Genomic DNA, 11,373 nt, shown 5'->3' on the forward strand with positions numbered 1-11,373 from the left:
GAAGGTTTGAAGGAGGGATTTACAGCCATAAAGTTTAAAGAAATATAAGTGGTGGAGGGGGATATGGGAAATGTAAACACTGCTGGGGGGGTGTACAGTAATGCAGGTTGACACAAATAGAGGATGGCACCGTGTTATCCAGGATAAACAAACAAAAGTAAGGAATAAGTGGTACCTTTAATAGCTAATTAGTGGTTAAAAAGCTCTCAGGGCCAGCAAAGGTACAGTCTTCAAGCAGAGTTTATATATTTTTTACTGTGGCTTAGAAGGGACCTGTGTGGCCCCGAGAGCTTGCACTCTGTTTTAAGTACCATTTAGCCATTAAAGGGGGGGGGGGGGTCACTCATACTTAACCTCTTGGAATCATGCAGACTGTGATCAGCAATTCAAGTGCTATGAACAAAAACAAGACACTGCTTCTAAATAACGCGACAACCCTACTAAAAAACAGTCATGTCCAGGACCTGTGTGAGAACAACAAAATAAAAGGGGAGGGGGTAGATTACATTTCTATATTAGATATGTCCATACATACAAGCATTTGGGGGTTTGGCAACAACACGGCGCTCACGGGTACACCCGAGGCAGGTCGTGGGGTTGGGGAGGTAGTGGGGTTGTTACCTGAATGGCGGTCCTGAGTACTAGGAGGTAGGTTTTGAGGCCCTGTCCTCCTCCCCCTCCCTACTCTTCTCTCCCTCCGGCGGATGAGGATAAGACAAAAAAAACACGGAGGCCCAGGCGGTTGAATACAAAAAAAAGGAGCTTCGGTGAAGGAGATTGATGGCGCGTCCGGGCTTTCCCCCGTCAACCTCCTCCGGGAAGCGCGCTGGGCGGGTAGAGAGGCGGCGGGTCACAGGCGGGGGGGGGGGAGAGAGAGAGGCGGCGGGTCACAGGCGGGGGGGGGAGAGAGAGAGGCGGCGGGTCACAGGCGGGGGGGGGGGAGAGAGAGGCGGCGGGTCACAGCCGGGGGGGGGGAGAGAGGCGCGGCGGGTCACAGGCGGGGGGAGCGGAGAGAGGCGGCGGGTCACAGGCGGGGGGGGGCGGATAGAGGCGGCGGGTCACAGGCGGGGGGGGGGAGAGAGGCGGCGGGTCACAGGCGGGTGGGGTAGAAAGGGGCGGCGGGTCACAGGCAGGGGGGGAAGAGAGGGGCGGCGGGTCACAGGCAGGGGGGGGGAAGAGAGGGGCGGCGGGTCACAGGCAGGGGGGGGGAAGAGAGAGGCGGAGGGTCACAGGCGGGGGGCGGGGGGAGAGGCGGCGGGTCACACGCGGGGGGGGAGAAGAGAGGCGGCGGGTCACGGGGGGGAGGGGGAAGAGAGGCGGCGGGACACGGAGAGGGGGGGGGAGAGAGGGGGGGTCACGGGCCCGCCGGGGCCTCGCTGGATCTCAGGCGCCGAAGATAAATACGCAACACCGACCCCCGATACAAAATGGAGGGGGGCGTTATTAAAAAAAAAAATAACTTAATCATAAAAAATAAAAAAAATGTTTGTTGTCTCGCGCTCTCCTCCGAGGGAGATAAATAATTATTATTATTATTATTATTATTTCTGTACCGGAGACCCCTGGCCGCGCACGCAGCCGGCCAACCTCTGCCTCGCCACTGCTCAAAAATCCCCGCCCCGCCACAGGGAATGGAAGCGTCCCCATTGGTGGACAGGGAGTTCTAACCGTCTAGGGATTGGCTCACATCCCATGTCAATCAAGCAACCCCTTTCGGCCCGTTCTGACGTCAAACGTATTTGCCGTGGTAGGGGGAGGGGACGGATGAAAGTGGCGCGCGGAGAGGCAGTTGCGGCCGCGCGACGTTCGGGGTCGCTGCTGCTGACCCTGCGGCTGTGGAAACCCCGCCTCCACAGAGGGGGGGGTGGTCTCGTAATTGACGTTTCGGAGAGGCTTTTGAAAAGGGGTGGGTGGTAATCATTTTTTTCAAACCACGCCTACTCTGACGCGAGTTCCTCATAATTAGAGATCCTCTTGATTGACAGATTGAAAAAAATAGAACATTACTGCGCATGCGCAGAGCTCAGCTCCCGCTGACCGTTTAATACGACTGTTTGTGAACGTTAACAGTTTTTGTTTTGAGCAAGTGTGGTACGTTGTGTCATAATGTGTTCTGTGTTACTGGCCACATTATTCAGCTTCAGTGCAATATTTTCAAGAGAAAATTCCTCCTACTTTGTGTTGCTTGTATGTAGCCCTGTTTCCCCCTAAACAAGAAGGTGCTGCCGCTACCTGTTGGCTCACAGAGTGCCTAAGGCCTCGTCCAAGCAAATTTGAATTATGGGGTTACACGAAACTGAAAACGGAGAGATGTGAAGGGGGGAGGGGAAACGAAGTGGTGGGGAGGGAGGGGAAAGGAGAGAAGGGGGGTGAGGGGAAAGGAAAGAGAGAAGGGAAGGGGGGGAGAGAGGAGGGAAGGGGGGAGAAAGGAGGGAAAGGGGGGGGAGAGAGGAGGGAAAAGGGGGGGAGAGGAGGGAAAGGGGGGGGGAGAGAGGAGGGAAGGGGGGGGAGAGTGGAGGGAAGGGGGGGGAGAGTGGAAGGAAGGGGGGGGAGAGTGGAGGGAAGGGGGGGAGAGTGGAGGGAAGGGGGGGGAGGGAGGGGGGGAGAGTGGAGGGAAGGGGGGGGAGGGAAGGGGGGAGAGAGGAGGGAAGGGGGGGAGATAGGAGGGAAGGGGGGGAGAGTGGAGGGAGGGGGGGAAAGTGGAGGGAGGGGGGGAGAGTGGAGGGAAGGGGGAGAGAGGAGGGAAGGGGGGGAGAGAGGAGGGAAGAGGGAAGGGGGGGAGAGAGGAGGGAAGGGGGGAGAGAGGAGGGAAGGGGGGGAGAGTGGAGGGAAGGGGGGAGAGTGGAGGGAAGGGGGGTAGAGTGGAGGGAAGGGGGGAGAGAGGAGGGAAGGGGGGGAGAGAGGAGGGAAGGGGGGGGGAGAGAGGAGGGAAGGGGGGGGGAGAGAGGAGGGAAGGGGGGGGGAGAGAGGAGGGAAGGGGGGGGAGAGAGGAGGGAAGGGGGGGGAGAGAGGAGGGAAGGGGGGGGAGAGAGGAGGGAAGGGGGGGGGAGAGAGGAGGGAAGGGGGGGAGAGAGGAGGGAAGGGGGAGAGAGGAGGGAAGGGGGGGGGGGGGGAGGGAAGGGGGGAGAGAGGAGGGAAGGGGGGGGGGAGAGAGGAGGGAAGGGGGGGGGAGAGAGGAGGGAAGGGGGGGAGAGAGAGGAGGGAAGGGGGGGGGAGAGAGGAGAGAAGGGGGGGGGAGAGGAGGGAAGGGGGGGGGGAGAGAGGAGGGAAGGGGGGAGAGAGGGGGGAAGGAGGGGGGAGAGAGAGGAGGGAAGGGGGGGAGGGAAGGGGGGGAGAGAGGAGGGAAGGGGGGGGGAGAAAGGAGGGAAGGGGGGGAGAGGAGGGAAGGGGGGGGAGAGGAGGGAAGGGGGGGGAGGAGGGAAGGGGGAGAGAGGAGAGGGAGGGGGATTGAAAGGGGGAGAGAGAGGGGGAGGGAGGGGATAGATATATATAGGTGCGGTGTGCAGGGAATGATGGGTGAGTGGGGTGTGCAGGGACTGATGATACGCTCACACCTAGCAGGACACGATTTGTCTCCGGCTTACATGCAGGTGACGTCACTGATCATGAGCGCCAGCCCGCTCGCTCCGCTCTTCCCTTCACCCTGGACGCACCCCACCACCCATCACTCCCTGCACAACCCACTCACCAATAACTCCCTGCACACCCCACTCACCCATCAGAGGTTGGGAGGTGGTGGGGGGGGGCAGCGAGAGGGAGTGGGGTGAGGCAACGGAGGGGTGGGGTGAGGCGGCAGAGGGGTGGGGGGAGGCGGCGGAGGGGGAGAGGAGAGGCAGGGGTGGGGAGAGACGGGGAGAGGTGGGATACCGATTGTTAAATAGAGAAATCACATACAAAATGGTGTCCAAAAAGTTATTTTTTATTAAATACATTGTTTAAACATATAAAACCATTAATAACATATATATTTGAAATTTGCGTCCCATTCACACGCCCCCCCCCCCCCCCCGCGTCACAGTGTGTAGGCAGTGATGGGTGAGTTGGGGGTGTGCAGGGAGTGATGGGTGAGTATGGTGTTCAGGGAGTGATGGGTGAGTATGGTGTGCAGGGAGTGATGGGTGAGCATGGTGTGCAGGGAGTGATGGGTGAGCATTGTGTGCAGGGAGTGATGGGTGAGTATGGTGTGCAGGGAGTGATGGGTGAGCATGGTGTGCAGTGAGTGATGGGTGAGCATTGTGTGCAGGGAGTGATGGGGGAGTGGGGTGTGCAGGGAGTGATGGGTGAGTATGGTGTTCAGGGAGTGAGTGGGGTGTGCAGGGAGTGATGGGGTAGTGGGGTGTGCAGGGAGTGATGGATGAGTGGGGTGTGCAGGGAGTGATGGATGAGGGGTGTGCAGGGAGTGATGGGTGAGCATGGTCTGCAGGGAGTGATGGGGGGTGTGCAGGGAGTGATGGGTGAGTGGGGTGTGCAGGGAGTGATGGGTGAGTATGGTATTCAGAGAGTGATGGTGAGTGAGTGGGTGTGCAGGGAGTAATGGGTGAGTATGGTATGCAGGGAGTGGTGGGTGAGTGGGGTGTGCAGGGAGTGATGTATGAGTGGGGTGTGCAGGAAGTGATGGGTGAGTATGGTGTTCAGGGAGTAATGGGTGAGTGGTGTGTGAGTATGGTGTGCAGGGAGTGATGGGTGAGGGGTGTGTGCAGGGAGTGATGGGTGAGCATGGTGTGCAGGCAGTGATGGGGGAGTGGGGTGTGCAGGGAGTGATGGGTGAGTATGGTGTTCAGGGAGTGATGGGTGAGGGGTGTGCAGGGAGTGATGGGTGAGTATGGTATGCAGGGAGTGATGGGTGAGTCGGTGTGCAGGGAGTGATGGGTGAGTGGGGTGTGCAGGGAGTGATGGGTGAGCATGGTGTGCAGGGAGTGATGGGGGAGTGGGGTGTGCAGGGAGTGATTGGTGAGTATGGTGTTCAGGGAGTGATGGGTGAGTGGGGTGTGCAGGGAGTGATTGGGTGAGTATGGTATGCAGGGAGTGATGGGGGAGTGGGGTGTGCAGGGAGTGATGGGTGAGTGGGGTGGATGAGGGTGATGCAGTGAGATGTGTGCTGGTGTGAGATGTGTGAGCAGGGGCTGTGCAGGAGATGAGGGGTAGGTGCAGGGAGAGTGATGGGTGAGTGGGGTGTGCAGGGAGTGATGGGTGAGCATGGTGTGCAGGGAGTGATGGTGTGAGTGGGTGTGCAGGGAGTGTTGGGTGAGTATGGTGTTCAGGGAATGATGGTGTGAGTGGGGTGTGCAGGGAGTGATGGGTGAGTGGGGTGTGCAGGGAGTGATGGGTGAGCATTGTTTGCAGGGAGTGATGTGTGAGCGGGGTGTGCAGGGAGTGATGGGTGTGCAGGGAGTGATGGGTGAGTGGGGTGTGCAGGGAGTGTTGGGTGAGTATGGTGTTCAGGGAATGATGGGTGAGTGGAGTGTGCAGGGAGTGATGGGTGAGTGGGGTGTGCAGGGAGTGACACACAGACAGAGGAGTCTCCATACATCCCTCCCATCCCTGTGTATCTGATCCTGTAGCACTCACTTGTGAAGGAGCCCCTGCAAGTGACACGGGTCCCTGCTGTCAGTGTCCTGTGTCCCCATGCATGCCCCCCACATCACATTCACGCCCCTCCCACGTCACATTAACATGCCCCCCCTCACGTCACATTGACACGCCCCCCTCGCGTCACATTGACACGCCCCCTCCCACGCTCGCAAATTTCCTCTAGCAGGACAGGATTGGTCTCCTGCTTACATGCAGGTGACGTCACTGCTCATGAGCGCCAGCCCGCTAGCTCCGCTCTTCTCTTCGCCCTGGACGAGGCCTTAGCCTCCGCCACGGGGAGCCTGGGATGATTAACAATAGTCTCGATGCAGCACCTCCACCTGAGAGAAATCCCAACGTAGTGGGAGGAGCCTCTCACAGGAACCAATAATACCAGTGACCACACACACTATAAAATAACAATAACCTTTACTGGCTAAATATCATAACGGTAATAGTAAATGCTAATCAGGTACAGCTACCCACCAAGCCTCGCACGGCAGTAACCCACCACCATGTCCCATACCCAAACCCAATGTGTGAGACAGCGCTGCCCACTAGTCTAGGTGAAAAGGTTGGTGCTCCAGCACCCGGGCCCGCTGACAGATAACAGATTGGATCCGCTGACCCAGCGATGTAGTCCGCCCCCGCGTGGGGTGGTATCCGGATGGAGTGTCCCACACGAAGATAATCTCTATGATGCAGTGATGGTCTGGTCCCAAACCACAGGCCGCCAATGCTGCGCAGCGTCGCAACTGTGACCCTGATACTGATAAGCTAATAGGGCAGTGTCCCTGTCTAAGGGCCTGTCCCTGTAGCAGCCACAAACTTACAGGGGAGTCGGTGCCTAGCTGGGGCCTACTGGGGGTAGTCTGGCCTAGTACATGGGTCACAGACCCCTGCACACATACACCCTCACCTCTCTGTGTCCCAGCTCCGATTGACGTGGCTGGCAGTGCGCAAAATGTAACTATCTGGCAGCAGGGGATTGCTGTAGCCCCATTGGCTATGTCAGACCATGTGTTCTTGCAGTCCCAATGGCTGCTGGGAGTTGTAGTCCCCGCAGACCATATTCCCATAACCGCCTCGTGCGCCTACCGTACTGCGCATGCGCTAACTGTAATGGCTTCTGCGACTCCTGCGCATGCGCGAACCTCCACGCACGTGCCTGCACTCCCAACATGGCGGCGCACTTTACCGGGAGCCCCCAGAGCCTCCGGCGAGCCCGTCACCACTCACACCTTCCCGCTGTGTTCCCTCACTGCAGCGGAGGTAAAGAGGCAAGGGGAAGACCTGGCTGCATGTACATAACAGCTTCAGCATTACCTATTTAAAAACCTTTATAAAAGTAAAATGCATTTATTTATTCACTCAATGTATTATTACCTGGAATAATACCATGAGCTATATAAATTGTATTGTGCGGCGTGTCCTGAATATGATAGAAAGAGAAAAAAATGCCTGATGAAGCACCAGAGTGTGTGAAACGCGTTGCGGAGCTACTACTGTACAGGACAGACACTTAGCTGTTCAGTTGCCATTGACCTTCCCACGGAGCCTTGAGTTGCTTTTCACCTAGCCAGCTCCAACGGGGGAAGTGTTTCAGCTGTAGAGACACAGCGATCGCGGTGGACTACTCCTTATGGGTGTCGCGAGAGGAAGCAACCCGGAAGTAACATCGGAGTATTGCCAAGCCAGTTTTTCCCAGCGCGCGGGACTGATCTGCAAAGCTCGGCGTCTACCCTTGGGTCTTGTATCAGCTTGTGTCAGACGTTCCTGTACCTTTACTACTGGATTAATTTTATCTCACATGTAAGTTACTACTTGCAATTGTTATTGTATTTTTAAATACATCGATCTTTACCCTTGGTGCGCTTCTGTACCTTTGTTTTTTGCATGAAAGAAAGTGCTATTACAATTATCTGCGTTAGCCGCATGAAGTATTTGGTCTTCAGTGTTCTTAAATATATGAATGTGTAACCCTTGTTCCCCCGTACCTGGGAAGGAACTGCCGGTGCTGCTATTACCTGTCTGGCCACCAGGAGGCCTGTGCCTGCGCCACTGGGAGCCTGGAGTGATATCAGATCCGTCTCCGTGCAGCGCCTCCACCTGCAAGGGATCCCAACTTGGTGGGATAGGCCCCTTACAGGAACAATACCAATAATACACACACTCAGGTATATAACAACAACCTTTACTGAATATGCAAGAAGCAGTACCCTGTACCACACAGTGTCATAGGCCCAACCTAGTACCAGAAAGTGAATCCCTGCGCTTCTCCCTTTGGGATAGCAATAAATGGGGAATATATATACAGTATATGGTGTAAAAATCTATAAGATAATGGAGACTTTTGGTTTACATCCTTTGATCAAATAATGCCAAGCCTGCTAACCACATCAAGGTAAGTCTCTATAGCAGGTCCCTACACTAAATGCATACTAATGTTATGTGAAATAAACCCAGAAGGGGTTAACATATCCACGCATATGCTTATATAACCTGGTGCAGTTAAAAACTGGTATATACCAGTGAAGATACTCACATGTCTGCAAGTAAAGTGAATAGTGAAATACAGGGACCTTGCTGGGAGATTATATACCTAGAAGAAGGAGGGGCTGGCCTCCCACAAGCTGCCCAATAAGCAGTTGCATGTGATAGGCTTTAAAATGCATGGCAGGAAATCCCAGTGAGTAGGCAATGAATAATTAGACCCAGGTTTCTAAAGCCACCCTGCTGATTCGGTTCCCCTGTGTCTGGAAACAGGCCGTAGTTCAAAGAAACTGACACTGTCAATTGTTGAGTGGGGAGGAGGAGAGGTAAATAGTTTTCCCTGACATATGTCCAGGTGTCAGGGGAAAGGCAGACAACATGTCACCAGGGAGGTGGGCTTGGCTAGGTATGCTAAGCGGCTTAAGGGCGAAGTTCGCACATGCTCGCAGCATACCTTGAAGACTCTGCCAGGCTCCCTGAAGTATGGGCGAACCTTGCCAATAGGTGGGATGTTTTGTTCCTACGCCGCGTTTGATTGCACAGTGTAAAGATAGGACTTGTGAGGTTTTAAAAGTCTGTGCAGCCAGTCAGGAGGTAGATTCAACATGCTGTATAAAGATTCACCTGAGATTCCATCTAAGATCTTTCCCAGAACCAGATTTAACATCGTAACAAAGTGTATTTTCATATTATTTTGTAAATTAAGCTGTTCATTGTGTGAATAAATTACAATTTATTTTATCTCACGTTTTGCTCAATCAAAGGATCCGGGTATTTTTGTGTTAAAAGCATTGGTCTCCCGTGACACAGGGCCCACCCAAAAGTCTAGGAGATAGCGCTATCCCGTGAAGTGGTGGTGCACTTGTTGAGGTACCTGCCCGGGGCTCCTGCACCCGGGTATTGCAGATTTACAAAGGGGATCCTTCTGATCCAACGTTGTCGTCGACCACGATGGCGTCCACCTCCACGTGGGGTAAATTCCTGCGTGGATAGTATCACCATACAGAGTCTCTTACAACAGAGTTGGTCTGGTCACAGACCAAAGGCCGCAGTCACCGCATGGCGTCTCACCGGTGCTGTACCTGACTATAAGCAGCTACTGGGTAAAGGTCCTATGGGCTTTCCCTGTAGCAGCCACAACCTATTGTAAGTCAGGGCCTAGCTGGGGCCTAAGGGGGGAGATCTGGCCTAGTCCAGGGAAGCACTGCTCCTTGGACACTACCTGCTCTGTTGAGGTCCCTCTTCCGACTGGCATGGTCCCATTGAGCACGCCAAATGTATCAGTGTGTTACAGGGGGATTCTGGGAGTCCTATTGGCTGCTGTGTGTCTTGTGTCCCTACTCCCAGATGCTCATGGGAGATGTAATTCCCCTGCTGATCTTTGGGTGTAATGGCCGCTGCTTGCTAGGCCTACTGCGTATGCGCAGGATGGAGCAAGATGGCCGCCACACTGGAAACCTACTGAGCATGCACGAGCTGGTACTGAGCATGCGCGGCACAAAGAAAGATGGCGGCGCCTTCGCCGGAACGCCGGCGACCCGCTCGGCTGCTCCCCGCAATGGATGTAAGAGGAGGGGGTGCGGAGGAACCGGGGGACCAGAGGGGACCTGGTTACATCTGCATAAAATGTTTTCTGGTGATTCCCACCATGGGAGTTCGGGAGGTGTATCCAAGTGGTTCGCCCTCAAAAATCTGTAGTGGCAGATTCCAGGCAGTATAGTTGGTTCCTTAGCCCGTGTGGGGACAGTGCAGTAAGACCTCCAAACTGCACCTTAGGTTGCGCTTATAATGCTGGTGACTGCAACGTGGCACAGCACAATAGCAAGTACATGTACTCCGTCGCGGGAGCCCATAGTGGGGCCACCGCGACGGCACTGCAGAGCAATGGAGCAGTCGCGATCGCCGGTAGTCAAAGGATTTTGACTTTTTTTGGCGATCGCCGTGTGAGGTCAGCGGCACATGATCGGTTCAGCCAATGAGGGTGAACCGCTCAAGGCCACGCCTCCACCATGCCCCCTGGTCACCCTTTCTTGTCTCCTGCACCGTAGTGTAGTAATCACTATTACAACAGCAACGGCTGACGTCACGCGGTCGTGTTGCCATAGCCTGTACTATAAACGGAGCCTAAGTGTGGGTAATATAGCCAGGGCCGCCAACAGATTTCCTGGGGCCCAGAGCTTCCCCTGAGCACTGCGATCCTCCCCCCCCCCCATGTCAGCGGCCATGCGAGCCCTTCTTTTTCAGTCCCTCTGTCACTCTTCCCCCCCTCTTCCCTCATTCACTCTTCCCCTACCCCCTCTCATTCAATCCCGCTTCCTCAATCCCCCCCTTCTCCCCTGGCCACACACACAATTCCCCCCACTACACAAAAAATCCCCCCTTCCACACTGCCCACACAACTTCACCCCGCCCCCCCCAATAAATATGTAGCTGGGCAACCCCTGACTACTATTCTACCCAATGGGATGGCAGTAAACCCTGGTACTATCAGGTTGCCAGTAGTTCGTATGGGGTTTTCCACCTCACCTTTGGTACTGCACTTGAGTGACAGCAGAGGGTGGTACATCCTGTTGTAGCTGGGACAACGGGGTGCCCGCCTTCTGGCGGTACTGCCCTAAAGTTAGTAGTTGTTCTTTCCCCTCTGAAGAAAGCAGGTCACACAACTGGGAGCCTGAGATTGGGGCCTTCCCATGTGCTCTTCCCTCCGGGGAGAGTGAGTGTGGACCATATCTCTGCTAGGGAGGTGGGGAAGAGCTAGGACGGCTGTGGGTGCCCTTGGCCTGTAGTGGCTGTCCAGGGACCATCATCCAGTGAATAATGACAGACTGTTGTAACCATATCCCCCTTGCCCCCCTTACCTCCGATGTGGGCGCAGGGAAGGAGGAGGCTGTGACGGCTGTCAGAGGCACTGCAGGATGGCGTGCGCAAGGAGAGGGAGCTCTGTCGCTCCAGTAAAAGGATACTGATCCCCGAGAATAGAGTGTGTCCCCCAATCAGGGTCCACCAGAAACATGGGCATGGAGGAAGCTATACAAGAGATTGCCAATCTAAACACAAGTATAAGTACCTCCCCAGTGTATGAGTGCGAGCTACTAAGGGAAGAAGCATAATGTTTGACACCAGTTAATGTTTATGTGAAGCCTGCCCTTGTATATGGAGCATTAATCAACAGATGTGAATAAAGCTCTTTGTACTATAAAAACTTTCTAACATCTGCATAACTACACCAAGCCTATATACATCCAGCACCATGCAAAGGTATGAGACACTGGGCACAGCCATGTAAATAGTCTATCATGATGTAAACGC

The 11,373-nt window shown here is 55.1% G+C and overlaps 1 protein-coding gene across 5 annotated transcripts in view; it reads right to left on the reverse strand.

The window, feature by feature from the left end:
• SMAD2 (SMAD family member 2) overlaps positions 1–1,646 on the reverse strand; it is a 58,333-nt gene extending 56,687 nt beyond the window's left edge. For 3 of the 5 annotated variants that reach the window (XM_075585984.1, XM_075585969.1, XM_075585960.1), the window contains exon 1: positions 622–889. The gene's annotated coding sequence lies outside the window, so the exon portion shown is untranslated. Of the gene's footprint in view, positions 1–621; positions 890–1,553 lie in introns of those variants that run through there. The other 2 variants (XM_075585975.1, XM_075585950.1) reach the window with 2 other exon arrangements.
• Between the last annotated feature and the right edge of the window lie 9,727 nt (positions 1,647–11,373).

This window comes from Ascaphus truei, chromosome 1 (genome assembly GCF_040206685.1).
Source record: "Ascaphus truei isolate aAscTru1 chromosome 1, aAscTru1.hap1, whole genome shotgun sequence".
NCBI classification, from domain to species: Eukaryota; Metazoa; Chordata; class Amphibia; order Anura; family Ascaphidae; genus Ascaphus; species Ascaphus truei.